Genomic DNA, 13,613 nt, shown 5'->3' with positions numbered 1-13,613 from the left:
ATGCATTGTCACCCAATACACACATGCTGCAGGATGCAGAGTAATTCTTTGGGTGCTGTCCAGAAAAATGCTATACACAGCAACACACCCAGGCATGAATGATGTTAGAAATCTGTTGTTGATACATGGATACAGCAAAAGCACACATAACTGAATGATAAATGAAATCTAATGATATGAGGCATGGATTATGCACAATACCTGATGTTGTTACTTGGATACAGTGACATTTATACATTCCATCCAACATTACTGCAAAATACAGTTTTATATAAGAATAGATTTAATGATTCAAACCAAATTTGTGAAGTTCCTGGGAATCATTTCATTGAATATTGTTGTAATGTGATAGAGAATGAACAAATGCCATTTGCAGTTAGTGGTCAGTTACATTTGAATGACTCGGATGTGAAACCTAGGACTTGAATGATGTGATATTACATTCTGTGCTATGTAGGAAACGGTGCTAATAAATGTTATATGAAGGAAATAATAACAAAATATGACCATACTTTGGAGGCATGATTTAGAAGAGATAAATCAATGCCATTTAAATAGACTAAATGGATTAGTTAGGTTTTTTTTAAAAATCAAGAATCAAAACAATTTTAGTTTTGTATTAATAACATTATACAGAATGCACTGCAAGAAAATTTGCATTGTTTATCAGCAAATTATATTCTTGTTTTTAAAGAAATACATACTTACAACACCAAAACATAATCTTAGGACATTGTTCCTGAACTTAATTAAAGTAGGTTTTATTGGGTTTTTTTTATGACCAAACATGTTTGTGAAAAAATGTCAAGAATGTCAAGTTAGATGTTTTAACTGATCTGTTTAAATTTGTCAAGGAGTCACTACATAGTTACATACTTAAAAGAAAGATGGAGTTTTAACTTAAGAGTGAATATACTCACTGCTCTGATTTTCTGTGTCAGTCCCAGATTACATAAGAAGTTTTACTTCCCAAACAAAAGTGATTAATAAAAATGTGACTTTGATATCACATCAGCTATGTTAAGGATTGGAGAAAAAACATATTGCACTTTTGTTTCTGTTCTTCTGTATTTATACCTGTATGTTTTATTCATTTGACAGTTCTTGAAATTATCAATTTCCATGTCAAGATTTAATTATTATGTGATAAAACCATTGAACTTGAAAAAAATAAAATGTGTATATTCATGTTGGAATTATTTGGCTGAGAAATATTGCAGTAAAATAACCAACTTGTACTTATGTATCCTATCCCTTATCATGCTGCATGAAATGTTCATGAGTTATCTCCCTCTATTTTCATAGGTTTAAGCAATTTTGTATTTTAATTGCTTAATTTTCTGGGATCCTTGTAAATTTTTCCCCCTTTTTTCAAATAGTTGTTATGAAAGACACAATCAGTATCTATAGTGCCCCCATATGTGCAATATTAATGCAGTGTTACCCTTATGAGACCAAAAAGTTTTACACGATGCAAAAATTTGAAAGTATTTGTTTTCTTGATTATATAATTTATAAGCTATCTGAATGTATAAAATGCAGTAATTAATATTTAATTTAAATTGTATTGTTTTTTGATTATTGTACTGTATATACTAGCTTATAAGTCAAACAGCAAACACCATTGACCCAGATATGCCAATGCGTTAAAATCACCAAGAATGATCAGCTTGTCTGACTTTGGTACAGAAGCAACCAGAGCTTCCAGATCCTGGTAGAACTTGCTTTTGGATTCCTCCACGTTGGTCGTGGTTTGTGCATAAGCACTAATGGATGTGGCTTGCTTTTTTCCATGTTTTGGTAGCTTCAGCATTATTATTCTTAGCACCGCTCCTGTGGCCTAGTGGTTAGAGCATCCTCCTGGGATGGGAGAGGTCACGGGTTCGATCCCCGGTCGAGTCATATCAAAGACATACAAAAATGGTACTAACAGCTGCCTAGTTTGGCGCTCAGCATTAAGAGGTTAGTGTTAGGACTGCTCGGCCTGGTGTCAGGATACTGTGACTGGGTGTGACATCAGAGTGCATAGAAACACCGGAACGCACCGAAACGCCGGAACGCAGTAGAGTAGAAACACCGGAACGCACATCAGTTATATCGTAAATACCATATCGTATATTGGTGGTGTATGTATAATTTACATTTGTGACATTTAACAGTAGTTATATAATAAATTAATATGTAATTTCTTTTCTGCAAGTGATGCAACATTAAACTAGAAAGAAGCTGGAAACTGCGCATTTTGGCGACAGTTCTTATAGTCACAAAATTTAATATTAACAGCGTGTAATGCAATTTATACATGAGTTTAATGCTTCAGCTCTTAATAATAAAAACATATTAATATTGATTTAATATTAATTTCTTAAGTTGATTATTATATTGTGGTTATTACTTATTAATTTTTCTTATTATCTTAAGTTCCGAGATGTATGAGAATTGTGCAAGCCAGCATACGAAACAGCTGTATGGTTTGAGTTTAACTATGATGAATTATGCGTGCAAATGGTCTAAATGCAAAGAAACATGCGATATTGGCGTGTCAATTCATTCCCGCCATTCGTTGATCTTTTTTAAACCTCTTTTGCTATTTGAAGAAGAGTATGGGATAGTGGTAGAAATGGGTTTAGTACACAAAGACAAGATTTGGATCATATTTCAAAATTTATTTGTTACATATAACACACAAATGTTTAAAAAATAATATACTACAAAGGCTTGCCCACTCAGAAATAAAATAATATTAAATGTAGCAACAACATGAATAAACACATAGCAAGTTATATCAATTAAATTGAAAAGACTTTGGCCTCAGCATACATCCTCATTTCCAAAAAACGTATGAATCATTGCGCAGTTTTACCCGACGAGCAGCATTAGCCAACGCCAACATGGTGGCATATATATATATATATATATATATATATATATATATATATATATATATATATATATATATATATATATATAACATTCACTAAAATATACAAAGTAATTAACACGTTGCCATGCTATATATTCCAAAGGACAACTTACTAGTTTCTACCTGTTTATATACAAAGCATCACATAACCTACCATCAATTTATGATATAATTCCTATTAATATTAACTTTAAAACTTATACAAATATGAACAAGAAAAGCGGGCATGCAAAGATACTAGTTTCACAGCAATCAAACATTAGATTGTTGTTTCATATAACACACAAATGTTTCAAAATTAATATACAAATAAGGCTTGACCACTCAGAAATAAAATAATATTAAATGTAGCAACAGCAGGAATAAACATGCTATTTACTCGTCTTAGTCTTTTGTTTCTGAATATTATTATCGTTGAACAATCGATATGGAAAATGTAACTACTATGAATCTCGTGCTAAATAATTTTGTTGTGATGTAAATAATAATAATAATAATAATAATAATGAGGACTTTGTATAGCACCTAATCTTTAGAAGCTCTAAGCGCTTTACAACTTTAGACAACACCTATAAGATAAGAAACATAATAATATTATTACAAAAAACAAACAACATGATATTAGAAAAACATTTTTAAAAAAAAAAATACATGCTGAGAATATTTCAGGTAGGAAACATTATTATGTCTTTAAGTTTGTTCTTGCTGTCGAAATAAGTGAGTTTTGAGAGCCCTCTTGAATGTGATCACTGTGTCTTTGTGTCTAAGTTCAGTGGGCAATTCATTCCACGTTGCTGGGCCCTGGTATGCAAAAGAACGCTGTCCATATGACTTTGTTTTCATACTTGGAATAATGAGTATACGATAGTCAGAAGAGGAGCGTAAGTATCTTGCTGGTGTGTACACATGGGTGAGGTCAGATAGGTGTGTTTGACTAGAGTCCGACAGTGAAATGTAGCACAGAGAACAAATTTTGTGTTTGATTCTGGATCGAATGGATAGCCAATGTAGGGCACAGAGCAGCCGGGAGGTGTGCTCTAATTGTGGTACTCTAAGTATGATCCGAGCAGCTGTGTTTTGAACTTTTTGAAGTTTCTGGAGCAGATATAGAGATGAACCAGACAGAATTGAGATAAATAGTCCAGTCTTAAAAGTACTAATGAACACACAAGTGTTTTAGTGGCAGCAACTGAAAGATATTTGCGAATTGAGCTGATGCGTCTCAGCTCAAGATATGCAGCCTTGCATATGTTCATGACATGTTGGTACAGTGTGAGAGTACTGTCCAGAGTAACACCTAGGTTTCGTACTGATTGTGTGAATTTTATGTTGGCGTTGCTGATATTTATTGTCTTAGGTAAAGGATTTCAATGAGAAAGTCTTTGTGTTGTGATCAGAATGGCTTCAGTTTTATCATCATTCATCTGCAGAGTAACAAGTCATCCATGATTTCTCATCAGAAATGCACCTCTCTACACCTTGGAAGTTAGCATCAACTTCAGTTGGGTGGCTAGATTTGTATATTTGCGTGTCATCAGCGTACAATTGATGAGACACTGGATGATGATCTATGACACTTGAGAGCGACCGAGTGTACATAATGAAGAGAACAGGTCCAAGAACAGACCCCTGTGGAACACCACAACATGGATCAACTGGATTGGAGTGTATTCCATTTGCAGATACAATTTGTGCCCTGTTGACCAAGTAGGACTTGAACGACAGTAAGGCTCTATCATGAATGCCAAATACATGCTGGAGACGGTGAAGTAATATATCATGGTCTATTGTGTCAAATGCTGCAGACAAATCAAGGAGGGTGAGAACTGTAATCTTTCCGTTATCCAATGCAGAGAAAATGTCATTACTACTTTTAGAAGAGTAGTTTCAGTACTGTGGCAAGGGCGATATGCAGATTGTACATTACTAAAAATACTGTTTGAATTTAGATGAGATACAAGCTGGGATAGAACAACCTTTTCTAAGATTTTTGAAATGAATGGGAGATTAGAAACTGGGCGGTAGTTCTTTAAATCGTTATGATCTAGTGTTGGTTTCTTCAACAGAGGCTTTACAATGGCAGTTTTGAAAAATGATGGGAATTCCCCAGATGAGAGAGAGGTATTAATAACATCAGTTAGTGAAGGCAATACTGGATCTAAGCACTCAAACAGCAGTGATGTTGGAATTGGATCAAGTTCACATGACTTAGGTGCACTCTTCATCACGATTGTACGTACGAAATCCATAGATACAAGTTCAAATGCTGCTAATGGTTGCCGCTCAAATTCTGTATCCTAACTATATGGTGATGACGAGTCAATTGAAATTGTGGTGTCAAGCTTATCTCTAATGGTTTGTACTTTGTCACGGAAAAAATTTGCAAACATGTCCGGAAGGTCGACTGGAGAGAAGGTAGTTGGAAGTGGTGTTGATTTGTTCCTTGACATTAGCTAGTTAGTAATCTCGAAGAGCTCTTTGCAGCTGGAACTTTCCATGATCTTAGTAGTGTAGTGGGCTGATTTCGCTGCATGGACTATATTTGTGACATTCTTCTTAGCGACTTCATAGATTTGCTTATGAATAGTGAGTCTGGTGGAAAGCCAGAGCCTCTCAGCTTTACGGCGGTCTCTTTTAGCAGTGCGAAGCTGGTCCCTAACACTGCTATACCATGGAGAACACTTTTTAATTGATACTCTGCCCTTAGTAGCTGGGGCATTTTTGTCAAGTAATGAACGCAGAGAGTTATCGAGTTGTTCTGCGGTAGGAGGTAAGCAAGTTGTTAGGTTAGCTTGGATGTCGTGCATCAGTTTGGTTCTATTTATCATACGGAGGTTTCTCTTAGTAGCAGATAAAGGTGGAGGGTTAGGGACTGATACGTCAAGATGACATATAATGCAGAGGTGATCTGATGCAAGGTCATGGGATACCAGGGAGGACCGTAGAATGTTATCGTCAGGTCTGTGAAAAATCTAGTCTAAAATGTGACCATGTTTATGGGTGGGTTGGTTAACTGACTGTTTGAGGTTGAAAACATTAATGGAATCTATGAGTTTTGATGTATTTGAGTTTTCGGGACAGTCAAAGTGAAAGTTGAAATCTCCAAGAATAATCAGGTTGCCACCTATCGAATTTCCATAGTCCAGGAGATTCGGAAACTGCTCCAAAAAGAGAAAGTCAGCCAGCTTGTTTTTTCTACTAGGAGGAGGGCGGTATAGGCAGAAAAAATGGCTGACCTTTGCTCCAATGTGAGTGTGGTTTGGACTAGTTCAAACGATGTGTGGTCGAAATTGAATGTTGTGGTGTAGTTCAGACGTTTTATCATGGAGTTCTCGGTGATGACAGCAATTCCACCTCCGCGAGAATTACAGGGGAACGACTTGATGGAGTAACCAGTGGGTGTTAGATCCGCACACTTGGGCTCATCGCCTGTTGTTTTTAGCCATGCTAATTGCAAAATAAATACGGAAATGATTTGACATGCCATTTTTGCATCTTGCTTTATATGTAGATCATTAAAATAATTGTCCGCGCATAAATCTTGATACACTTCCGTTGTACGGCTTTTTAAATTGCTGATTTTCATGAAGATTATTCATCCCGGCATTACTAATAAATCATACTATGTATTTATTAGTAAGAGATTAAGCATTATAATTATGTAACAATTGTATTAGACACTATTAATAGTAAATGTTCAAAATTTCACAGTTTTCAGCTATGGTATATACGATATTGCGTTCCGGTGTTTCTACTCTACTGCGTTCCGGCGTTTCGGTGCGTTCCGGTGTTTCTATGCACCGATGACATCATGCTACATGTCTGCAGCATGATGCCCCAGTGCTAGACATCACTATAAACTGTCACAATGCAGACATCATAGCGATATGACTGAACAATTGTTAAAGCTACGTTAAAAATGCAAATCACACACACACTCAGCAGTATTAGCTGGTCATTAATTCCCTTGAGTAAGATGGAGAGCTTATTCACCAATTTCGACGGTAAAACCAACTCCAGACTCATGACGTTCATCAGTGTAACATCCACTCTATAAAAAGGTGTATCCAGCCCTCGTCAGCCAAGCGTGTTTCACTCAGGGCTGCTATCTTGTAGCGAGCAAGTTCTCTTGCAATCAGTCAGGGCAGTACTTCTCTCTGGTCTGTCAGCATCTGCACGATCCAATACAGTGCGTATGTTCCACGCACCAAGAGTGAGCAGAACTTTTTGGGTTTTCTAGCCCCTTCTTCGGGCTATGGAGGTAAGCAGCGCTTTCCTAAAGAGGTCTGCTTAGTCGCCCAGACGGCAATCGAGATCCATTTCTGTGTCAGGTCAGTGGAAGACGATCATATGGCCTGAGCCGCCTGCTTGCAGGTCCGCCACTGTGGATGGATGCCAGTGCATCCACACCTGCCACGTCGCAGCACACCCATCTCCGCAGGACTTTGGCACGGATGATGATGATGATGACATGAATGACTTGCGCGTGCGTCTGATTCATGTCATGAGCATTTAGCCTGATTTTGATTAGACATTCATTTCAATGGCTTAAACACATCAGTGTTCAGTCCTTTTGGACACGGGTACATGGAGCATAACAATCCAGGTGCCATTTTGATTAGTCATATCATCCAGTATGGTAGTTATGGTGGCAATACCGAACAGGATGCCCAAGTAGGCATGAGCCCACTCATCCAGGTGGCATCTGTTCAGCCATTTTTGATAAATGATCTGTATCATTTATAAGAAAATTAATGACTTCATAAAAGGACTTTTTTTTTGTTAAAATTTGGTTCAAGTCTGCTGGAGATTTTTTTATTTTAGAAAACCGTAATTTAATTTCACTTGAAGCATTTAATGCCAGGGCTTCTCCTGATTAGTTTTGCTGAATTTGGCTAAATTATATTGAGTGGTTTATGAAAATACGTTTTTTAAATATTATTGCCACTGTATAAATAACATCATTGATCAAATCTGTTTAAACTTGGAATATTTCAGAAGAGTATAATAATGGGTAAGAACTATGCATATCAATGAGGTGATTTTGCGCCAGATCGACTCGGCCTGCATCCACTCTGGAAACAACTTCTTCGATCTAATTTTGGTCAAATTTAGAATATGAGCTTGTGACATCAATATTAAGGATGCATTCGAGCTTGATTCAGGTATATTAATGAGGTAATCTTGCATCTGGTTGGCTGATTTCATTATGAATCTGGAGACTGTTATTCAGTTTTAATTAAAGTTGGTAAATGTACTAGAATCATCAAGCTCTCAAATTAGAACATCAAGATCTCGGATGAGAACAAATTGTGTGCAGTATTCATGTATATTAAGGAAATGATATTGTATATGATTTGCTAAACTTGTCAGTAATTTCGCAAATCTTTCTGTTTCCACTTTTATTAAACTTAGTGCAGTATTTACATCATCAATGAGGTGACATCACTTAAAAAACGTAGATTTGTTATGTATATATATATATATATATATATATATATATATATATATATATATATATATATATATATATATATATCATACCTCGATTTGCATGGGTTTTAGGTGGCCCCGAGTGGTCTAAAGAGCTCACCATTCCGGATCACTACCACCTCACCTCTGTCTGCGTGGGTTCGAGTCCAAGGCTCGGCTAGCTTGGTTACGTGGAAAAGCCTGCTAGTAGCTTCTCGTGGGTCGGTGGTTCTTCACTGGGTTTTCCAGGGTTCTTCCTCCACCAGTTATACTGGCCGCCATGTATAGCCTATCTTGTGCTGAAAAATAGCGCTGAACCCTAGAACAACAATAACAACAGCATGGGTTTTACCAATGCAAATAGCAACTTCATTTCGAAATCGATTAAAAGGGGTTCCTATATTTACAATACTTTTGTGACAGCAGCCTTTTACAAAATTATATTGTACATATCATCCTAAAAATTGCTTTTGGTCAAAATGATGACTGTATTCGTAAGGAAATGAAGACATTTTTGTTACTGTTAACGCGTCTCATGCGTGGATTCTTACTATTCGGATGGGTTGATTTGAAACATTACAGAGTGGTTGGAGACAGATTCCAAAGTGTAACATCTTTAAACAAGGTTTTAATAATTGTAAGTTTACTTGTAAGTATTTCGTTTATTTTTGTTTATATCTATATTCAGCTTGTGTGGTCTTTGCAGGGTTGTACTTCAACTCATTGTCAGACTATCCAGTTTATAACGTTTGCTAAATTTCGGTTTGCAGTCAACATAAATCTGTGCCTGCTTTATTCATCGTTTCAGACACGGTCTGATACAACTTAAAATTGTTGTTCAAAACAATGTATTACTATATTTAATCGCGAGGGTTCTCTTTGAAAAATGTTTACAATTGTTCGTAAAGCAATACAGATATACAGTACTTGTGTGACAGACAGCAGCAAATGATGTAAGTTTATTCAGTGACAGCGTCCATGGTTCACATAGTAAACTGATTATAATAAAAGTTAATATCTGAAGTCTTCTTTCTGCTGTTTGGAGTTCGTTTGTTGACATCTCTTGGTGGTACTTCATTGATTGCAAACATTTACTCTCAAGAGTACAGTTGATTCATTTTAAGATCTTTACATCCTGATGTAGAAACAGAGAGAGAGAGAGAGAGAGAGAGAGAGAGAGAGAGAGAGATCGCAGAAGAAGAGGATAATTTAAATAAGCCATAAATCTGTACTAACGGTCTGAATAATACGCATACGGTGATATATACTTCCTAAATGGATAAAGAAAGCAGTTCCAAAAGTGATATCGCCAGTCTAGATATATGTGACATCGTCAATGTGGCGGTATCATTTTTCTCCCGTTGATATATTTCAGAATCTTGCAAAGAGATATACAATAAATAGGTTTCTATCATCAAGAAATGGGCGAATTTCGAGTATAAGCAAAAATCCATGTATACTAAGTTTGCCTTTATCTTCGGAAAGACTCTTCATCAGACTATAGTAAAGAAGATACAGTCGACATGATGTCAAGTTTCGGAGATAGTTTGCAAAGGATTTGGTTCTGATAACAGTACATACGAATGCTTAGAGAAATGGTGGACTGTCAAGTAATGCAAAGCACGTGAACGAGATTAATTTCCCTTTGGTATCTTGTTAGTTACGGATGGCCAGATCGGGTGACATGTTCGAAATTTTTGCGTATGTTATGTATATTTGATTTAATTTATATTTGATTTAATTTAATTGTTTGTACGTTTTGCATTTTTTATTTTCTTTCCATGTCAATGTAATGTAATTTTGTTTACTAGGAATTTGATATTTTCAAGAAAATTCAGTTTGATTGAGGGTCAGGTAAACAACTTTTTTATTATTATTCATGTGTAATGTGTTAATGATAATGGTGAACTCGAGGCTGTACTGAACTACGTGTCATTAGACTTGTATATACCTTGTAAATCTTTCTAGGATGTGGTCACGTGCCCCTCATCCGGGAATCTGTTTTGCGTCTCGAGTTGCTGTATAATCTTTGTTTATAGAAATTTTTCTGTTTGGGCTTAAAACACTTGATGTCAAGGTGTTCTTTTGTTTGTGACCAGTTTGGGAATTACATTTTAATTTGTATTCAGATTATTTGGATTCTAAAAGATAATTCTTTTTCCTGGAAAGATTTTAGTGCTCATATAGAATTCTTGGACAAAGACATTTCTCTACATTTTATTCGGAATTCAAACGCCGGAATATTATTTTCTGTGGTTCACAAAGGATTGTAAATATCAGCACTATTCTGCCTACGGTTAACGTCATCGCCTTCCATTTTAGATTTTTCTTTGGGACTTGAACTTGAATTCATTAGAGCATTTCATTATTAGTAGGTCTGAAATTTAATTCTTGGATTATTTTTAAATTTGATTCTTAAAACCGTAAGTTCTTATTTTTTGCATTTTTTTATACAGTTTTCCAGGGAAATAAATTATCTGTTAAATTTTTTAAAGCTTGTTGTGTTCACTCTTTCTTTTGTTGCCGTTGATTCGAGCCTAAAAACGTAACACATACATATCAAAGATCATCATACTAGAATTCGTTCAGTGAAATGTGGTCAAATTCTGTTTTGTTTTTGTTTTTGTCTTTATCCTTCGTTATTTTTATTATTTTGTTGACGTTTCTTATGCGGTTTTCGATGAAAAGTCGACCGTTGTTGGACAGACAGTGCCCGAAGCGAGTGACATACAACTCCGCACTCTCATATTGGACCTTACAGACAGATGAACTAACAATTTTAAGATTCTCATGACTCGGATGGTATTTGTGGGTTGGTTAAATTTGGTCAGCAATTAAGAGGACTGACAATGTAAACACTTCGGACTGTAATATGATCACCGTTTGGATATCACGACCTGCCTACGGATTAGAAGGTGTTTGTTCCAAGAAGTACAGTAACTAAATATCTAACAATTCTCTAGTGCCAGTCGATAGGCAAGTAAATATATTTCTACATACGGTATGAACGATTTGTCAAGCCATTCTTTAGTCAAGTACATAGCATTTGAATGGGATAAACAATCTACAAAGCTATAGACAAGTAATATCATTTCCACATACAGTTTGAATGAGTTGTAAAGTCAATCTTTAGTCAAGTACATAACATTTCCACATAAGGTATGAACGATCTATAAAGTGGACATATAGTCAAGTATATAGCATTTCCTCATACGGTATGAACTATATATAGAGTCTATCTATAGTCAAGTTCATAGCATTTCCTCATCCGGTATTAACGATCTATACAGTCTATTTATAGTCAAGTACATAGCATTTCCTCATCCGGTATGAACGAGCTAAAACATCTATAGTCAAATACATAGCATTTCCACATACGGCATGAACGATCTATAGAGCATATCTTTAGTCAAGTACATAGCATTTCCACATACGGTATGAACGATCTATAAAGTATACATATGGTCAAGTACATATAATTTCCATATACGGTATGAACGATCAGATTCTCTGCTTAAAGCATTTTGATTGCGATCCATTTTTTTTTTATGGTTGATGAGTCCGGATCAGATTGGACCTCTTAGGATGAAATTCGTCGACTGGACGGTAGGTTAGTCTATATTACCTGCTTAGAAATAACATCTTAAGACAACAACAGTCTTGTCAGGACCCTTGTTGTATCTGTTTGAATTTGAACTCTTTCCTTAGAATGTCTAACTATGGGTCAACTTAGATCACGTCATAAATTGAGACGAACTTCGTCCATCAAAACTGAGAAAACAGGCTTGACCTTACGGACAGCAGCAATATTAAGTCCGAACAGACAGGACTGAATCCGTCAACATTTTGGACTACGTGAATATCTACTTCAAGTATTTTTATTTGAACCTTTCCTTAAAACAAGGTTTATTTAGCAGCCTCTCAAACAGAAATGTTTAATAGAAATTCTTCGAACTGGATCCGAAAATCAGAGACCTATTAGATGGTTTTAATTAAAAAATCCCGTAGATTGGTTAGTTCTTATGCCCGCGTATGGACTGAAATACCTTGTTTTTAATGTATTTTTATTTGAACCCAAGTTTGACATTTTGTAGTTTGGAATCTGTCTGGACCTTTTGGGGAAGATTTTATGAAATTGGTCGAGCGAAATCTGAGATACAGGAGCGTCCTTCTCGGTTGGTTATGCAAAGCATATATAGACAGGACCTACGTTATGATCAACAAATATAGCACTTTGGGCATGGATTAAGGAGTGGGGTAGGATGTGGTTGGAGTGCAAAAGGATCACTTTTCACTTGTCAAAGGAGCATCTTTTAATCTATCTACTTCTGACTATTTGAAATAAGGATAAGGCTTCTATTGTTATATAAGAGTACCTTTCAATACAATAATTCTAACAAAAGTTTCAGATACAAATATTCCAGTTGATATCCGTTGTGGTCAGCAAAGTGTTCGTCTTGAATATTTTATGTGCAAATGAAGTAAATTGGAAATGCAGATTTAATAAAATTACCCGTTTGAGAGAATGTACATAAATGCAACCTATGTCTTACAAGCGCTGTGTTAGATCTACATACGTCATAAAGTTTGTTTTTGTGTATTTAAAGCAATTTTCAGCACATTACATGCGGCAAGTAATACTTGGTGAAGAAAGAACCCGGGGAAGAACCACCGATCTACGAGAAGGTACTGGCTAGCTTTATCACTTACCCAAGCTGACCAAGCTCGAGGTGAGATGTGTGAATGATCTCTAAAGGCGAGTGACTTAGACCACTTGCCCCCCACCCACCCCAACTTAAACCCGTCGATCTCCGCAGACGTCACACAAAACGTTCCATGATATGTATGTATGCACGTTTGTAAGTACGCAATCATACGTACGTACCTGTATGTATGTATGTGTGTGTGTGTGTGTGTGTGATGAAGTTTATTCAGCCATTTGTAAATCTGTATATCCCCCATCGGCCGATCCATCCATCTATCCACTCAAGGATGCATGGATATAAATCCATACTAGAACCTATTTGTCAACATTGCCACTCATATTTGTAGCTATAGATCCATCCATCGAAACAAATATTTGCTGGGGAAGTGGTGTCCATCGACACATACGCGCACGTTCACACACATTCGGGTGTTAATGTTAACCGTATGTGTGCCTCAAGATATCAACGAGTCACTGAACTGCAGGTTTTGATTTTGACCTTGTATGTAATAG

Source organism: Sinohyriopsis cumingii, chromosome 18 (assembly GCF_028554795.1).
Source record: "Sinohyriopsis cumingii isolate HCF-2022 chromosome 18, ASM2855479v2, whole genome shotgun sequence".
NCBI lineage: Eukaryota > Metazoa > Mollusca > Bivalvia > Unionida > Unionidae > Sinohyriopsis > Sinohyriopsis cumingii.
This window is presented reverse-complemented; position numbering follows the sequence as displayed.